We start from the raw sequence: 18,200 nt of genomic DNA, 5'->3' as shown, positions 1-18,200 counted from the left end.
CCACCAAAAAAAAACCACCATAAATCAAAGAAGAAACTACCACAGAAATTAGAAAATATTTTGAACCATACAACAATGAAAATATGACATCAAAATGTGTGACAGAGTATAAAGGTTGTGCTTCGAGGAAAGTTTATAGCCTTAAATGCAGATTTTAGAAAAAAATAATCTATGCATTTATCTCAAAAAGCATTTTAAGAAGTAAATTAAACCCAAAGAAAGTAGAAGAAACTTTAAAAATTCCTAATAAGAGCAGAAAGTAATGAAAGAGAAAACAACATTAAATAGACAAAAATTGGTAAACTAAAAGATGGTTCTTTGAAAAGACTAACAACATTGATAAGCCCAGTGACCAGCAAGACAATGAACAAAATGAGAAGGCACATATTACTAATAACATGCTTGTGAAAGAAAGTAACACTGCAAATTCTATAGAGCATAAAGATTGTAAGAGGACAGTAAAGGAGACAGTATAAATATCTTTGTCAATTCATTTAAAGATTTTTATAAATGGATAAGGTCCTCAAAAAATCCACTTGCCAAAACTGACACACAAAAACACAGAATTATAAAATAGTCCTATTTTTACTAAAGAAATTGAAATTGTACTCAAAAACCTTCCTACTAAGAAATATAAGCTCACATAACTTCTCAATTGAACTCTCCTAAACATTTAAGGGAAAAAATAACACAAATCTCATTCAAAATCCTGCAGAGAAACAGAAAAAGAAGAAACAGTATCCAATTTGTGTTAAAAGGTCAGCATAACTTGGTGCTATGATCTGACAAGAGTATCACAAGGCAAATCACGGGTCCATCTCTTTTATAAACACAGATGAAAAAAAAAAACTTAAATAACATATTAATAATTCACATATACTATGCAAAATATGGACAATAGAATGCTGGTATAGCTATTCCAATAGCAGACAAGGAATTATGAAAATAATAATACATCATGACAAAGTTAGATTTATTCCAGGAATGCAAGGTTGGTTAACTTTTGAAAATCAATCAGTATAATTCACTACATTAACATAAAAAAAGAAGAATTACATGATCATTTCAATAGATGCAAAATGCATTTGATAAAATTCCACACATATTTATGATAAGAACTCTTAGCAAAAATGAATAGAAGAGGCCACATATGAAAAGTCCACAGCTAACATCATACTCAATGGCCAAGGACTTCCTTAGATCAGTAACAGAACAAGGATGCCCACTATTATTACTCCCGTTCAACATAGTATCGAAAGTTCTAGCTAGAGCAATAAGGCAATAAATTTTCAATCCCAAATTGCAAAAGAAGAAGTAAAATTATCTCCATTTACCGACATAATCTTACATACAGAAAACTCTAAAGAGTCCATTAAAAACTCTTAGAGCTAATAAATAAATTCAGTAAAGTTGCAGGATACAAATCAACACCCTCAAAATAAGTTGCATTTCTATAACAATGAATAACCTGAAGAGAAAATTAAGAAAACTATTCCTTTTATACAATAGCATCAAAATGAACAAAATACTTAGGAATAAGTTTAGCCAAGGAGGCAAATGACTTGTACACTGAAAACTACAAAATATTGCTGGAAGAACATTTAAAAAGATATAAATAAGAGGAAAAACATCCATGTTCATGGATTGGAAGACTTGATATTGTTAAAATACAATACTACCAAAATCAATATACAGATTTAATGCAATCTCTATCAAAATGCTAGTGGTGTTTTCTGTAAAAATAGAAAAGCCCATCATAAGATTTATATGGAATTTCAAAGGACCCCAAATAGCCAACACAATCTCGAAAAAGAAGAATGTTGGAGGATTCACACTTCCTGCTTTCAAACATAGTTACAAAGTTATAGTAATCAAAACAGTATGGTACTGCCCTGGCTGGTTTGGCTCAACAGTTAGAGTATCTGCCTGTGGACTGAAGGATCTTGGGTTCAATTCTCTGTCAAGGGCACGTACCTGGGTTGCAGGTTTGATCCCCGGCTCTGGTTGGAATCATGCAGGAGGCAACCAATCACTATGTCTCTCTCGGGTCTGTTTCTCTTTCTCTCTCCCCCTCTCCCCTACCTCCCTTCCACTCTCTCTAAAAAAAAATCAGTAGAAAAATATCCTCTGGTGAGGATTAACAACTACCACCAAAAACAAAAAACAAAAAACAACCAGTGTGGTACTGACAGGTAAGGACAGGAACATAGATCAATGGAATAAAATAGAAAGCGTGGAAATAAACCATTGCATATATGGTTGACAAGCCTTTTACAAGGGTGCCAAGACCATTCAATAGGGGAAGAACAGTCTTTTAAACAAGTAGTGCCGAGGAAACTGGATATCCACATGGAAAAGAGTAAAGTTAGACTCTTCGCCATACATAAAAATTAACTAAGCACGGATCAAGGCCTAAATGTAAGAACTAAAACTATAGACTTCTTAGGGGAAAATCCTCATGACATTGGATTTGGCAATGATTTATTGACTATGACACCAAAAGCACAGGCAACAATAATAAAAAAATGATTAGATCTCATCAAAATTAAATTTGTATACATCAAAGGACACAATCGACAGAGGGAAATGGCAACCTATGGAATTGGATAAAATATTTATAAACCATATATCTGATAAGGGATTAATATCCAGAACATATAAAGAACTCTTACAACTCAACAACAAAATCAAACAACCCAATTCAAAAATAGGCAAAGGACCTGATAGACATTTCTCCATCAAAGATGTACAGTGGCCAATGACCACAGGAAAAGATACTCAACATCACTAGCGACTGGGAAAATACAAAATCCCAATGGAATATCCCTTTATATCCATTGGAATAGATATTATTAAAACACGAAGAATAACAAGTGTTGGTGAAGATAAGAAGAGACAAACTCTTGTGTACTGCTGGCGGGTAACACAGCCAAGCAGCCACTGTAGAAAGCAGTACGATGGTTCCCCACAAAGCTCAATGTAGAAATACCATATGATACAGGAATTGCACTCCTAGAAATATACTCAAAAGAACTAATAGCAGGGACTCAGACAGATACTCGTACACCAATGTTCATAGCAGCATTATTCACAATAGTCAAAATGTGACAACCTAGATGTCCATCAACAGCTGAATGGATAAAACAAAGTATGCTATATACATAAATCTGAATATGATTCAGCCTTAAAACGTAATGAAATGCAGGTACATGATAAGCATAGATGAGCCATGAAAACATGCTAAGTGAAATAAGCCTGACACATAAAGGCAAATATTGTATGATTCTACTTACACGAGATACCTAAAATAGGCAAATTCATAGAGACAGAAAATAGGATAGAGGTTCCCAGGGGCTGAAGGGAGAGGGAGGGGGAGTCACAGTTGACCAGGTTCAGAGGTTACAGAATTTCAGTTTGGGATGATAACAACTCTGGGAATGGACAGTGGTGCTGGTTGCACAGAACTCTGAGTGTATTCAATGCCACTGAATTGTACACTTAGAAACAGTTAACATAGCAAATTTTATATTACGTATATTTTACCATGAAAAAAAGTAATAGAAGAAAATGCCTCTAATTTGATAAATGACATCTACAAAATACCTACAACAAGCATTATACTTAATGGTGAGATACTGAAAGGTTTCTCCTTGATACCAGAATAAAAATAAGGATGAGCACTATCGCCACCTCTATGCAATATTATGCTGTAAGTCCCACTGCATAAGGCAAGAAAAAAGATACAAGCAATGAAAAGGATATACAAAATTGTTATTTATAGAAAACATGATTGTGTGACAAAAATAACTAGAAATGAAAAAACTTTAAATAGCATGTATAATAGTATCAACAAACATAAAACACATAGGTTTCAGTCTAGTAAAAGAAGTGTAAGACCTCTACAGAGACAACTAAAACGCATTCTTGAAATGTGTTAAGACCTAGGATAATGGAGGAATATATCTCATTCATGGATCAGAAACTCAATATTGTAAAGATGTCAATTTTCCTCAAATGGGCCTATATATTTGTGATGCAGTCATGATGAAATCTCAGCAGGGTTTTTGTGGAATTTCAAAAGCTGATCCTAAAATTTATACGGAAAAGCAAAGTGCCGAAAGTAAGCGAAAGTGCTGAAGAAGCACGAACCTGGAGGAGTTATACCACTGATAGCAAGAGCGCACATGTAAAACTGTAGTGGTTACACTATTGAGCTTGTATTGCTACAAGGAGGGTCAAATATACCCAACAGAATCACATATACATATGTACTCCAAAAGAAACACATAATTAACGTTCATTACAGCCTTTTTCCTAACAGTCAAAAACTGGAGAAAACCCAATTGTCTATCCACAGTAGAATGGGTACATTGTAGTATATGTACACAATGGACTACTACACAGTAATGAGAACAAACGTAACTAAACACAGCAGGATGAATCTCACAAAGAATTTGAGAGGAAGAAAATATCACACAGAGAACATGCTGTATGATCCAACTTCCTCAAAGGTCAGAACGGACAAAATGATTGTATGACATTAGAAGTCAGGACAGGGGTTGCCTTTGGGACTGTGGACAGGGAGATGGCTTCTGACCATTTTCTTTTTCTTGGTTTGGGTAGTGATCGTATGGGAGTGGTCACTCTGTGATCATCTAACTGTACACACATGATTTGCACACTTGTCTTCAATTAAAAAGCTGACTAAAAAGTCCCCATTGGATTGGCACCAGCAGCGCTACTAACCATATACTTCCCCGCCTCCCTTCCTGCCCTCCTACCAGAGGGGCACAGTGCCAGTGGGCACAGAAAGAAGCCACAGCCTCTGGGCAAAGGGGCCTCTTCCTCCGTGAAGACTTCCAAGTGTGCCCACTCCCCATGCCATCACCTCCTTTCAACCTACACAGCCTTTCTCATGGTTACTCCTCAGCACCACCACCCATGCCAGGCAACCTGCAAGACTGAGCCTCAAGAATCAGGAGCTGAGGGTAACAGGCATAGCAATAACCATTAGCTGAGAATAACAGCATTCACTATACGGCAGGTGCTTTTTCTCAGTATTTTACATGCAGTAACTCAGTTACCCCTCCCAATAACCCTCTGAGGTAGGTACTATTATCATTCTTATTTTCCAGAAGAGAAAAATGAAGACCAGAAGGATTAAATTGAGGAAGGTCATACAACTGTAATTATAAACGCTAGGCTTCAATCCTGGATGGTCTGGTGCCTGAAGCCCTGGCTACATCCACCCAGACTGGGCTCACATGGAGAGATGCTTCCCATCTCTTCCAGGCAAGAGATGTGTCTATCTGTCTGTGGAAAGAGATGAGGTGTATATGGAGGTAAATACCCCAGGAAGGCCTAGTTCTAAAACTAGAGGTTAGCAGGCAGGTCCGGGCCCCTGGGCCTGGGCTCCTAAGCCTGGGGAAGCAAGCTGAGCTGCAAGCATGGGCTTGGGGGGCAATCCCTTCCCAATTCTAGGGAGGAGGACCGGAGACCTTCTCAGCGGTCAAGCCCCTGCTAACAGCACTCAAGACAAAGAAGAAGTAGAGGCGGGGGCCCCTGTTCCCGTTCCCAGCACTGGCCAGGGACCCTCTGTTTCCCACATGAAGGCCAGGAGTCTGGAAACAGCTCCCTGGAAGGTAAAGCCAGTTTCTCCTGGGTAGGAACTCCAGCATCTCACCACCCTCTATCCCCCATCAGACACATTGTGCAACCAGTTTCTCCTTGCGTCTGCCTTTGAGCTCTGCTGCTGCTGCAATCTGAGCTCATCTCCTGTTGCTTTGTCCTAATGAGGCCCTCATCTCTTCCCAGAGACTGTCTTTGCTTTCCTGGGGGTCCAAGGGGTACAAAGGCTCCTTTGTGCCAGGTCTGGGCTGCTGTAGCCTGGTTCCAGGGACAAACACTTAAAATGACAGACCCCACAGCATAAGAAGAAAAAGTCAGGTACCTGCCCCCCACTTACATCAAACGGTGCTCCCCTTGTCGGAGGCCAAAGCCTTGGGAGTCCTGCCCAGGAGCCTGCGTTTTCCATGGCGGCCTGAAGTAGCCCAGAGCGGCCACCTTGGCAAAGGCGACACCACACCTGTGCCAGAGACCGAGGCAGGCCTGACTCCTAGCCCAGCCAACAGACCCGGAAAGCTGGCCTACGGGGCACGGCACAGCACGCTTTACACCCAGCCATAGCTGAGGGGTAGCAGGTGCGCCAGCTTCAAGCACCTGTGTGGGAGCGCGCACACGCACATGCGCACACCCAGCCAAGGCCATCTGGGTCAAAGCCAGAAGGAGGGGGCACTGTTAGTACAAAGAACTTCTGAGCCAGACAGCTGAAAGGAAAGTAAGGAGAAAACAGAGAGGCTGTGTCTCCACCTGGCCTTTCCCATTCCCCTCTGCCCTCGCCTGACACCCGGGCCCCCACAGTGGCTCCTTGGGAAGCTGTGAAACACGCAGGTGCAACGAGGTCACCTAGTTAACAGCCTCCCTCCCGCTCTATTATTCATGGGCCCCCTTCTTCCAGCCTGAGCTCCAGTTTCCAACAGCCCTCGGCCTCGGCTTGGCAGGGTAGCTTGGCCGGCAGGGCTAGCCTAGGGCAGCCCCCACTCTTTACACCCCATGTCCTTCTTGTCCCCTTCCTAGGATGCAGCCATCCCTGTGCTAACTCACCCAGCACCTGTCACAGGGCACTTCGAGGGGAAGGGGAGAGCTTTGGGGTCAGTGAGGAAGAGCAAAGAAGGAAAACCTTGGCTGAGCCAGGCAGGAGATGCTGAAATTTCCAAAGGGAGCTACCTCCCCTTCTCTCTCTCTGTCTCTCTCTCTCTCTCTCTCTCTCTCTCTCTCACACACACACACACACACACACACACTCTGAACTGGCTCTACCAAACATGGTCCTCTGAACAAGTGTGAGAGCTTCTGAAAAATAAGACTACGGTTTGTCTATCTCTGTACCTTAGTGCACCTTGCACACTGTTCTGCAAACCATAGGTGCTTAATAAATACTCGTTGACTTGTACACTTTCCCCAAAAGGTGGGTGTCAAATTGATAAAGTGGGCATAGTCATTAAGCCATTCAAAGACGCTGCCGTTGTGTTTAGAGATGTTCATGTTATTTCAATATCACGTCTTGTAAATCCCACAGAGGCCATCATACTAGTGATATATACATACAATACATAGTAATAACTAATACATTATCTATCCATCCCTTTCCTTATGTATTGCAATTTCTATATATCACAGTCTATTTTGCCAAGCACTGTCATACACCTCAAGAGAGCCCCCCACTTCCTGAATCAACTGGATTGGCCAGAAGGCTTCCCCACTTCTTCACAGATGAGGAAACCACAGATGCTCTCACTGCTCGGAGAGTTAAAGCTCTTGCGTCAACACAAGGACTGTGACTGGAGCCTCCACGTGCTTCAGGGGTGTCTCTTCACCGCTCGCACCTGTCGCCCCGCCCCACGCTTTCCGTGCGCACACCACACGAGGGAGCTACAATGACTCTGCGGTCCTCCAGGGAGGCTTCTCGGCAGGCCCGAGTCCAGGCTGAGGTCACTTGGCCAGAAGTACCGAGGGTAGCTCACCGGCCAGCCTGGCCAATGGCAGGCAGAAAGGTGCAGGCTGGCATTAATCATAGGAGTCGTTGCATTCGAGGCCCTGGTTTGACTGGTGGGAAGAGCTGGGGGTCTGGCTTGGGTCCCCAGGTCCAAGCAAGTACAGAGAGTTCTGGAGTATATGGCCTTGTCAGAGAGGGGCAACCTTGTCAGAGAGGGGCAACCTGGTCAGGGTCAATGATCTGTAGTTTCTAAGCTGATGAGATGTCCCCCTCGTTCACTGCCATGAACATTTAAATCACTGCCCAGCCTCCTCTCTTAAATGCCACAGGCACCTGAATAAGCAACCCCAGCCCAGGGTCCATCACAGGTGAGTCCAGACAGCACGAGACATACTTGGCCCGGATTGCAAGTCCAGCCCTGTCACCACCCCTGTGCAGACCCAAGGTGGGCCCCTTGTCCTTGCTGGGCAGTTTGCATCAGTATAGTTAGGGATGTGGCCCTGGCTTTCTCTAAGTGCAGTGCAGGGTGGGGAACAAAGGTTAGGGAGTCAGACGGCCGTGAACCAAATTCCACCCCACCTCCTTCATAGGTGCTTCTGGGGGAACTGCTGAACTTCTCTGTGCCTCAGAGTTTGCATCTGTAAAATACAAGTGACAGCAGGCCCCATCTCATAGGGCTGTTCTCAGGACAAAGTGGAGACCGTATGGGATGTGTTAACCCCAGGGCCTGGCACACAGCAAGTGCTTAATAAACGTTTCCCATTATTACTGCCAGCCCGACACTCTGAGTCTGTGACAGAGGTCACACTTAACTGGTCATCCGTGGCCCACTTCGGCTTGCTGGAGGCTGTTCCCTGCAATGTGCGTCCCACAAGGGCAGGGGCCTCTGACGGCGCCGGGCACACACTGAGGGCTCAATAAATACTTGATAAATAAATGAACGGCCTTCTGGTGTTTTTAAATGTTTGAATTAGTTGCTAACATGTAAAGTAAGAAAACCATTTTTTTTAATCTGGATTTCTAGATAATTTAGAAAAATCGAAATGTCTGGCCACACGCGTCCTGACCTGCTTAACAACCACAGGTAAGCATGGCAGCAGAGGCGCCCCCTCCAGACGGGGCGAGCATGTGCAGCCCGCCACAGTGCCTGCCCAGCCGGCCTCGCTCTAGGTCAGCTGCCCGGATGCTGTGGGCACCGATGCTGACCCCGGCCCAGGCGAGTCACAGGTGAAGTCCAGACAGCAGAGCGTGGAAAGTTGGCATCCACCTGCCTCAGAGCATTCTGCCCAGGGGCACGTTTCCCAGCCCCAAGATGCCCTCCCAGTCCCTCTCCCCGTGTCTGGGAGAGGAGCCGGGCCTCCAGGCACCACAGGCCCCCCTAACTGGAACAGGTCAGACCCTCTCCCCCAGACGACACACCCCAAATGCCCCTTGGCTGCTGCAACAACCTCCGCTTCCAGGCCAACTCCCTCCTTGCTGGACAACCCCCAAACGTAAAAAGCAATGCAAGATGAACTCAATCCTTACCTTTCTCATGGAAAGTGTGCAGAGAAGATGGGGAAACACACACATATGCATGCACCCCAGAGATAAAGTGCTTTTCTAGAACGTTGTATCCATTCCAAGCCCCGCGTGGGTCTTTTATGAAGAGGCGAGATGGTGTCCAGTGCTGGGTGAGCATGGTGTCTGAAGGAGGCTGCCTGTGGACACAGGGCCCCCCCTCCCCACTCTCCTTTCCAGCCCTGCCAGGGCTCAGGTCCATGGCAAAGGACCACATCTTCCCAGTGCCCAAGAAGCCTCCCCCAATCACCCTATAGTCCGCCTTTAGCATGTCAATTACCCCGTTTCCTCGGGGAGCTCCCGTGACCATCTGTAACTGCCATGAGTGTCTATTTATTATCTACTCCCCCAGTTCAATACAGTAGCCCCCAGTCACATGTGGCCACTGGGCACTGAAATATGCCAAGTCCAAACTGAGATATGCTGTAAATGTGCAATACAGGCCAGAGTCTGAAGACTCAAGACCAAAAAGGATGTAAAACATCTCCTTCATAATTTGTGCTAAAATGTCATATTTTGGATATACTTGGGTAAATAAAAAATACATTACCAAAAATAATTTCACCTGTTTCTTCCAACTTTTTTAAAGCTACCAGGAAATGTGACACTAAGTGTGTGGCTCACATTCTGTTTGTACTGGACAGCACAGCTGTAACTCACAGCGTGAACCCCAGCAGCTAGACAGAGCCTGGTTCACAGGCGATGCTCAGTACTGTAGACTGAATGGCTGAATGAAAAGCCTCCCCAACATTGGACACGGGACCCTAAGACATAAACGCGGACGAGTTTGGAAGGACCTCCCGCCCAGTGCGAGTATGGCTGGTGTTCCAGCTCATCCATGCATCTCCCTCGAAGGCAAAGCTCAGACCCCGCAGAAGGGGCAGAGAGTGGCCTGGCTGAGAACTCTGTAATCACTGGCTTCCTGGAGATGACATCAGCTCCCCTGGCCCCAGAAGGAAAGGGCAAGATCAGCCTCCTTCCAGGGCAAGGGCAGAGCAGAGCAGAAGAGGCATGGAGGGCGGGAAGAGAGTGAAGCCATGGGTAAGCCTGGGGCAGGAAAACAAGGCTTCTACTCTGTAGGCAAAGAACAGAAGAGAAGCAGGGCAGAGCTAAAGGGAGCCCTTGGGGGCACCAGCCCACCCTGACCGGAGCCCTGGGGAGGCCAGGAAAAGTCAGCATTTCCTGGAGACAGGACCAGCGATACATGGATGCCCAGACATGGTCCCAGCCACCCTTTGTCTTCTCTCCCTCTCCTCCCTCTCTCTCCTGCTGTCCCCTCTCCCTCCCTCCCTCTCTCGCTTTCACTGGCTCCCAAATTACAGCCTTCTTTCAGAAACAGACACAATCAAGGTGGTGTGCAGGGGGCCCTTATCACAAATGGCATCTTAGGTCCTCTCCAAAGGCAGAATGGCCTTTAAAGAGAAAAACGTACACTAACAGCCTGCCTTGGGAAGATGCATCTCCGGGAAGGCACCTGCCAGGAAAGACTCCATCCCTCCTAGGCGGAGCGCGGGAGGCTCTGGGGGCTGTGAACGCAGGGCCAGCCCGGCTGCAGCTGTCCAGGAGACAAAGCCTGCCTGGCCTCCTGAGCACACCTCATGCTGGGGCAGGAGGAGCACAGCTCTGCCCTTGATTGGCCACCATCCAGGCCCACTGCACCCAGGGACAGGGCCTAGAACAAGCCCACTCCCTGACTCTGGGACTCAGTTTCCCCACCTATAATATGGTAGTTCTAGCTATTCTCTAAGGACCCTTTCAGCTCTTAGAATAGAGGTCACAAACTCAAATGACTCAAGGGGCCAGGATGCAGTGCAAATGACTAAAACGAGGTCAAATGTGAGGCAACAGGGAATGGTGGGAACCATGGAGAACAGAAGGTACAGGCACACCTAAACCTGAGAGAACTGCAGGCTAGACTCCGGTGTGTGACAAGTCTGAGTGAAGTCAGAAGCTGGTTACTCTGGGTGTGAGATAATACCACCTGGGAGGAGGCGAGGGGCCTGCCTGGTGCTGGGAAAACATCACCCAGGGGGTGGTTACACAGGTGTACGCACCACTTTCATTTAAGATCTGTTGAACTTATTGTATTAATATGATCCTCAATCAAAGAATTTTTAAAATGAAAATACAGAAAAATAAAAGGGGTTACTACATAGCAGCCCCAACCAACAACTGTCACTTGGGAACGTAGATCTAGCGTTGCCCATTCTAGTCAGATGCCAGAAACCTAGATTTCTATGCAAAAATTCTATTTCTTAAATGTTGTCAGTAACTAATTCAAAATGAAAAACCATAACCATAACTGCACACACACGCACATCTTCAGAGAGAATTCAATTTATAGACTTACAGATTGTCAAGCTCTCAAAATAGGTTTCACCTCTTTGCTAGAATACAATGTACTTAACTCGGGACTCAATCGAAAGGACGAGACTAAAGCTGCTCCTTCTGCTGGTGTCCTGAGGACCAGGACTGCACAAGGGCTTTCTAGGCAGTTTTCAGCTTATTCACGTTCACAGCAAGTCCACGAAGTAACTGAAAATGATTCCATTTAACAGATGAGAAAACTAAGGCCTGGGCGAGGTTACAGGCCAGACCAAGGCTTCAGAGCTCAAGAGTGGAAGGTTCAGTCCCTGCACTGTCTGCCTCCAACCTGCCTTACAAAAATCACAAAGGGAATGGGTTTATGATCACAATAATAACCAACGCTTGAGGCCCCTGAGGCTGAGGACAGATCTCTGATATTCCCATTCCCCTTGGCAATACAGACTTTCACGGCGGGGGTCAGATGCAGCCCCAAACACGTGAATCCCGAGACCCAAATATACAGCCCAGCAAAGAGCAGTGGCTGCAGCCTGCCCTACTCCCCAGGAAAGAACCAGATTAAATTTCACAGTGAAAGACTAGAAAGCTGTCTCCATCTGGCTACTTCTTAAATACGCCAAGCTTCTCACTGATACCGTTCTAGCCAATAAAGTGCGTAAGAATATGCATTTTCTGCCCTATGGGATTCAATAAAGCTATTTTCATTTTGAACCAAAATAAATATGGCCCATAAATGCTTTAATTTTTCTGAATTCTCTTCTGCACAAATGATCACTCGCCACTGCTGCAGATATTCGGATCAAGGTGTAGGAATGTCCAGTGCGCCAGAAGCACCCCGGAGCCCGTCACTACACTCTGGGGAAACCATTCTTCTGGCTTCTCTCACAGACGGGTTCACCCGCAGCTGGTCCTTCTAGATGGGGCCTTCACTCAGAGAGTTCTCTGCAGTCCCCGCCGGTCCCCATTGTCTTCTGTTTGGCCCTGCTCTACTCTTTGCTCCGCCTCCTGGCCCCTCTGGGCGTGTGAGCTTGAGCCCTCTCCTCCAAGGGTGTGCACTCCAGAAGCCCAGAATATGGCAAGACGGACATCAGTTGCTCAGTCTTGAAAGAAACCAACATGAATAGTTCACACTGGTTATTGGCACACCAAGTGTCCTGGTATTAATGACCACGGCGATGGGGCTGGGTGGTAGTGGAGCCATCACCTGGCAATGGCCCATTTAGCCAATAACACTGAGCGCCCACTCGGCCTGCATGGCGGCCCTGGGCTGCAAGAAGGAATAAGACACAGCTGGTGCTAAAGCTCACTGTCTACAGGAGGAGCCAGACCACTTGGAGCAGTACATGGCCTCCTGGCAGGACAGGGAGGGAGGGAGAAAGGGAGGGAGGCACCTCCACAGAGGCTACCCCCCCCCTCAGGAGTCAGGTGACCCCCAGAAGCATCAGTACTACTCACATAAGCACATGAAGCTGGGCACAGGGGAGCATGTTCTGATCCCACTTCTTTTCTACTGGAGGCAAAATACTCCCCTCCTGAAATAACCCATAGAGAAAGGTCCAAACTGTGAATGACCTTGCTCACATAGGAATGGATAAACAGGACTGCCCCAGTGCCAAGAAAAACTCAAATCAAGGCTCAAAATAAAAAGAAATGAATTAAAAACAAAACAAATCACTATAACTGGCTTTGAAACCAATGAGTTCAAAGGCAATTAAATTTATATTAAAAACCATCTTTACATTTTAAAACTGAATTTTTTTAAAACTCAGGATCAAAAAAATAGTAAGATGCTTATTAACTTACTAATTTTTAACTCAGTGGTGAAGGAAAGCTGTCTCATTAGCACTGCTGTTCATAACGCCCATGCCCCTGCTGCTCCATGGCTCCCACAGCTCTTCTTGGCCACGGTGCACTCTGATGGGGTTGGCCCTCTCCCTGGCAGAGAGGCCAGCCTAAGGGAAGGGCAGTTCTCTTGCGGCAAAGCTGGGAGGCACGAATCATGCCTGACCTTACACCTGCGGCACCACTGGCCTCACCGGGCCTCTGATCCAAATCCCTCTAAAGTCTTCAGGTCCCCATTCTCAGGCCAGCCTTGATGGCTTCATGGTTGCCATTATTCCTCTTGACGACCAGCAAGTGACTTGTCACCATGCCTTGGCATCATCCTCAGGCTAGAGGCCTCCCATGGGCCCAGGGCAGCAAAAGTGAGATATCCAGCCAGCTGAGATGTAGGCGCGGGGCTTGGTCAGTATCCTCTCTTATGTGGGCTCTCCCAAATTAGAATTTATGCCGCTGCCTTTGCCTAAGTCCTATGGCTGCTGAGAGCTGTTACCAGTGGGTCATCCACCCACCTGGGAGGCACAGATGATGTGGAGGACAGTTACTCAATTGCTTCCCCTTGAGGGACAGCATCTACCCAGCCCCAGGCCTCCTAAAGGCAGAGCAGCACATCCACTTCCCGGATACCTTGGCCCCTCTGCCCATTTCCTACTGGCCCGTATGCAGCACACACCACAATGTTTTAATTGCACAGAAAGCTGAGCTGCTACTTGAATCTGCTTAAAGGTCCCCCAAACACAGATGCCTCTGGGCATTAGCAGGGGGTAGCCCCGAGCACTGACAGCAGTGGACTATTAACCCAACCATGCAGAAAAAGAAGCTCTAGTCTTGTTCTCATCCTTCCGTTCTTATCTACCACACTATTCGACACTCTTCCCACACCAAGAGGATGTGAAATGCTCGTTCCCTAGAAGGTCCTGTGGACCCGGGCTTCCCAAACTTTACTGAGCAAACAAATCGCTCAAGGAAAAAGGAGGGACGTCTGTAATATTTTCAGTGATAAAGATAATTTTTTAAAGGATCTTGTTAAATACAGATTGTTTCACGAGGCCTGGGGTGGGGCTGGAGAACCTGCCTTTCCAACCAGCTCCCATGTGCTGCTAATGCTGCATGGCCACAGGCCACGCTCAGAGCAGCAAAGCTCCCCTAGACCTGCACCTTCCAGAAGTATGGGCATTTTAAATTAGGACTTCAGAAAGGTGCCCTTTAAAATATTCAGTTCGTAGAAATGAATCTCAAATGGTGAAATTGCAGGTAAGGTAGTTTGTTGGGTGGGGGAGCTATTTGGGAGGCAACCATCTGTCTATATAACCCTCAAATTAAGCCCTTTGTTAAGCAGATGTGAGCAGACCAGCTATTTGGGGGTCAAGAAGGCCAAGACAGATGTGCACGGGGGCCCAGCCCAGATAAGGCCAGGATGCCAGTTCTGGGCCTCCCACCCACTCACTGCTCTCCTCCACCACCCACAGCAGAGCCTTCGGGTTCACACCAATCACTTCTGCGGTGCCACCTTTCCAGGCCACAGGATACTCTTGCTTCCTGCCATACAGGCATTCTGCCTTCTGACCCTCCCCAGCCCTGCGGAAATAGCACCAAGCATTCCCATTTGCCCAGCTAAGAGGCCCCCTCCCAGCCCCTCCTGGGTAGTGACAGGTGGTCCCCCACCCACATGGGTGCTGACCACAGTGTGCCTACCCCTACACCATGAACCAAACATTAACTCCAAGCCAGCTCTCCCACCATGGGCTGACTCATCAGCACCTTGCACCTGGTCCCCACCAGGCTCTTCAAGCCCAGCCTAATTCTTCCCTATACAAGGGTCTGACTCCACCCAATACACACACACACACACACACACACACACACACACACACACATAATCCTCATGTGCCCCTTCAGCATATTTCGAAATAAAAAAAATAAAAAAGCAAGGGTCAAGCTCATTCTGGTCCGGCGGGCAAAGTACACAAAAGAGGCAGGTGTTGCTTTCTGAATGACCGGGGAGAGTAGGGGTGTGTTACTGCTTGGAAAAGGCTAATTCCCCCTGCTGGGCCACTGGCAGCACCAGGGTAGGGTGCTGGGGTCGGCGGGGAGGCGGCCAGCGGGCGAGGGCACCGGATCTCCGCTCGCAGCGCAGAGGCTCTGGGTGGCCGCTCTGGGAAGGCAAGGGACCCAGTGCCCGCCGGCTGGCGCCGTCACCTCCTTGGAACGCACGAGCTCTGCACCCGTCCCGGGCTGACCTGCAGGGGAGACGCGCGTGCAGGCCCCCGGGGACAGCCAACACCGCCAGCGGTCTGCCAGGGGACTCGGGAGGTGAAGTGCGAGCCGCACAGGCTCCCTGCTCCGCGAGGGGAGCGTCTTCCCAGGGCCTGTCCCGATTGGCGAGGTTACAGGAGTCCTCCGGGGTCGGTCCCCTGCGGGCACTGAGAGGTGATGAGGGCAGGGGAGAGCTACGGGACTTTAGGTCCCTCAAACGCCACTGCCCATCCGTGGCGAGGGTGCAGCCCGCCCCATTTCACGGTCCAAACGGGCATCCAGGGCGCAGAAGGGGACGGGAATGGATCCGGACGCCCTCTTTATCCCCGAAATTCTCGCCTTCACCAGCCCAAATCCTCTGCGGGGGGCCGGGGAGGGGGTGGCAAGCGCTCGCGCGTTTGCGAGTCCAGGAACCGGGATGGGGAACGGAGTGAGTGCCTGTCCCCCCAAAGCCAACGCGGAGGGAACTGGAGTTCCGGGGAAGCAAAGTTGCCGCGCGCCTGGCCCCGGCCAGGGACCGGGATGGAAGGAGGCCCCGGTGCTCGCCGCGGGGGCTGGCCGCGCCGGGAACAAGTGGTTCAGCGGCTGCGGTCGCAACCCCGCTGCTCCAACTTTCCCGCCGCGCGGCAGGCCCACCGCGCGTTGAACGCGAGGGAAGCGGGGAGGGAAAGGGCGGTGCGCGGCTCTGGTACCGTGTGCGTGTGCGGGGAGGCGCCGCGCCGCGCCTCGGGCTCCGCGGTCCTCCGGCTCGGCCCCCACGGGCCGCCTGCTCCGGCGCTGGCCACCGCCGCGTCTCGCCGCCGGTGCGAAGGCTCAGGCTCAGGCTCATCGGCGGCGCGCCAGCCGCTCCGGGGTCCCCTTGGGCCGTCCGCTCGCCGGTCGCCGCTTGCTGGCTGCAACTTCAGGCACGCGAGGCGCGCTCCGAGCGTCCCGGGGCTCTGCACCCTCGAGCTCCATGCCCGGGGCTAGGCCGCCCCGCCCCGCCCGGCTCAGCGACCGGCCGCCGTCGGACGCGTCTTCTCGCCGAGCCTCGCGCCCGCACCCGCGCCCGGTTCTCCTGAGCTGCTGCCGCCGCTCAAGTGCGCGATCAACTTTCCCTCGCTCCCTCCGCCCGCTCGGCCCCGCCACCCAGACCCCGCCTCCTGACGCTCCTCCCTTCACCTCCCGCCTCGCCCAGGCCCCGCCCGCCGGTCTCGCCTTGGCCACCCCTATAGGATGGGCCGCCAGCGTCCCGGCGCCCCGCGGGGACCCGGACCGCTGGAAGGGCGCGGGCCTGGCCCCTGGCCGCGCGCTCAGGGCATGAATATTTCAGTGCCGGCGAAGCTGCCCTCTGCCGATGTCATGGCACCGGCTGCTGTGGTAACTCGACGAATCCTCCACGGGGCCAGGGAGAAGCCCGCGAAAGTGGCCTCAGGTGCGTGCTGGAGCCGTGCCCCGCAGGGCCGCCAGCCGTCCCGGACAGGGGCACCCAGAGTGGTCGAGGCGCTGCCAACCTCCCGACCGCTTCGCGCCTCGGCGGATCGGGAAACGCTCCTGGGAAGCAGAGGCCAGCGAGCCTAACCGCGGCCGAGGTGAGCCTCAGCCATCTGTTGGCTTTAAGCGCCCCCTCTCTGCTCTGAGTCGCTGTGTCGAGTGGAGCTAGGCCCCTCCGGTTGGTCCTTGGGGCTGCTGGGCCGCGCTTCTCTCAAACCCACTCCAACCGTGTGCTCCCGTCTGCACGCGCTCCCTCCGTCAAGCCCAAAATGCCTCCAAGTGCTCACAGTGAAGGACCTCGGATCGGAAAGACCCTTGAGGTCACCTGAGCACCCTCACCCATGCAGGAAACCTTTCTGCAGCACCTTGAATAATGGTCTCTCAACTTCTCTTTACACCCTATAGTGATAGAAACTTCTTGACTTTTCCAGACCTCTGGATTCAGAAGCAGTCCTATTCCGGGAGTAGAAGAGGGTCATTCCTTGACCTTTATCTTTACTTCCCCAGGCTAAACATTCTGAGTTCTTTTAACTGTTTCTCATATGGCAGGATTTCTGGACCTGTCACTGTTGCATTCAACATATTGACAATAGCTGCCTGGAGCCAGGCTCTGGGCTGAGACTTTTCCCACCTTAACTCATCTATTCTCAGCACAGTTTTTCTGGTAGGTCCTGTCATTATCATGGTTTTACCATAAGAAAATGGGCTTTAGGGAGGCAAGCGACTTGCTTGCATGGTAGTCAGGTATTGAACCTAGAAACTGTCCGACTTCAAAGCTCCAGTTCTCTATCATTCATTCACTCGCTCATTCATTCATTCTTAGTTGTTACTATGTGCTAACTGAAATAGGTTGTGAGAACAAAGGACAAAACAGGCTTGGTCCTTGTGCCTCCTGGCGCTCCTCTAATGGAACCAGACGTTAATCAATGAAACACATAAACAGGTAAAATTACAGCCAGATCAGTGCTAGGAAGAAGAGTGTTTTAATGGCATTTGGCCAAAGGGATCAGGGAAGACTTCTTGGAGGAGGTAAGATCTGAGATCTGAAGGATGAGCAATGGAAAGAGAGAGTGGAGTTTTCGGGAAGAGAAACAGCATGTGCAAATGCCCTGTGGTGGGAAGGAGCTGGCATATATATGGGAGTGAGGGTGGGAAAGATAGTGAGCTGAAGTAGGAGCAGGGGCCAGACTGT

At 49.2% G+C, this 18,200-nt stretch overlaps 1 protein-coding gene across 1 annotated transcript in view; it reads right to left on the bottom strand.

Annotated features, from left to right (window-relative positions):
• The window catches only part of LOC118632089 (cadherin-23), a 335,260-nt gene extending 318,636 nt beyond the window's left edge, over positions 1 to 16,624 (bottom strand). The window contains exon 1 of the mRNA XM_036264847.1: positions 16,228 to 16,624. The gene's annotated coding sequence lies outside the window, so the exon portion shown is untranslated. The remainder of the gene's footprint in view (positions 1 to 16,227) is intronic.
• Positions 16,625 to 18,200: the final 1,576 nt, after the last annotated feature.

Source organism: Molossus molossus, unplaced genomic scaffold, assembly GCF_014108415.1.
Source record: "Molossus molossus isolate mMolMol1 unplaced genomic scaffold, mMolMol1.p scaffold_m16_p_17, whole genome shotgun sequence".
In the NCBI taxonomy this organism is placed as follows: domain Eukaryota; kingdom Metazoa; phylum Chordata; class Mammalia; order Chiroptera; family Molossidae; genus Molossus; species Molossus molossus.
This window is presented reverse-complemented; position numbering and strand designations above follow the sequence as displayed.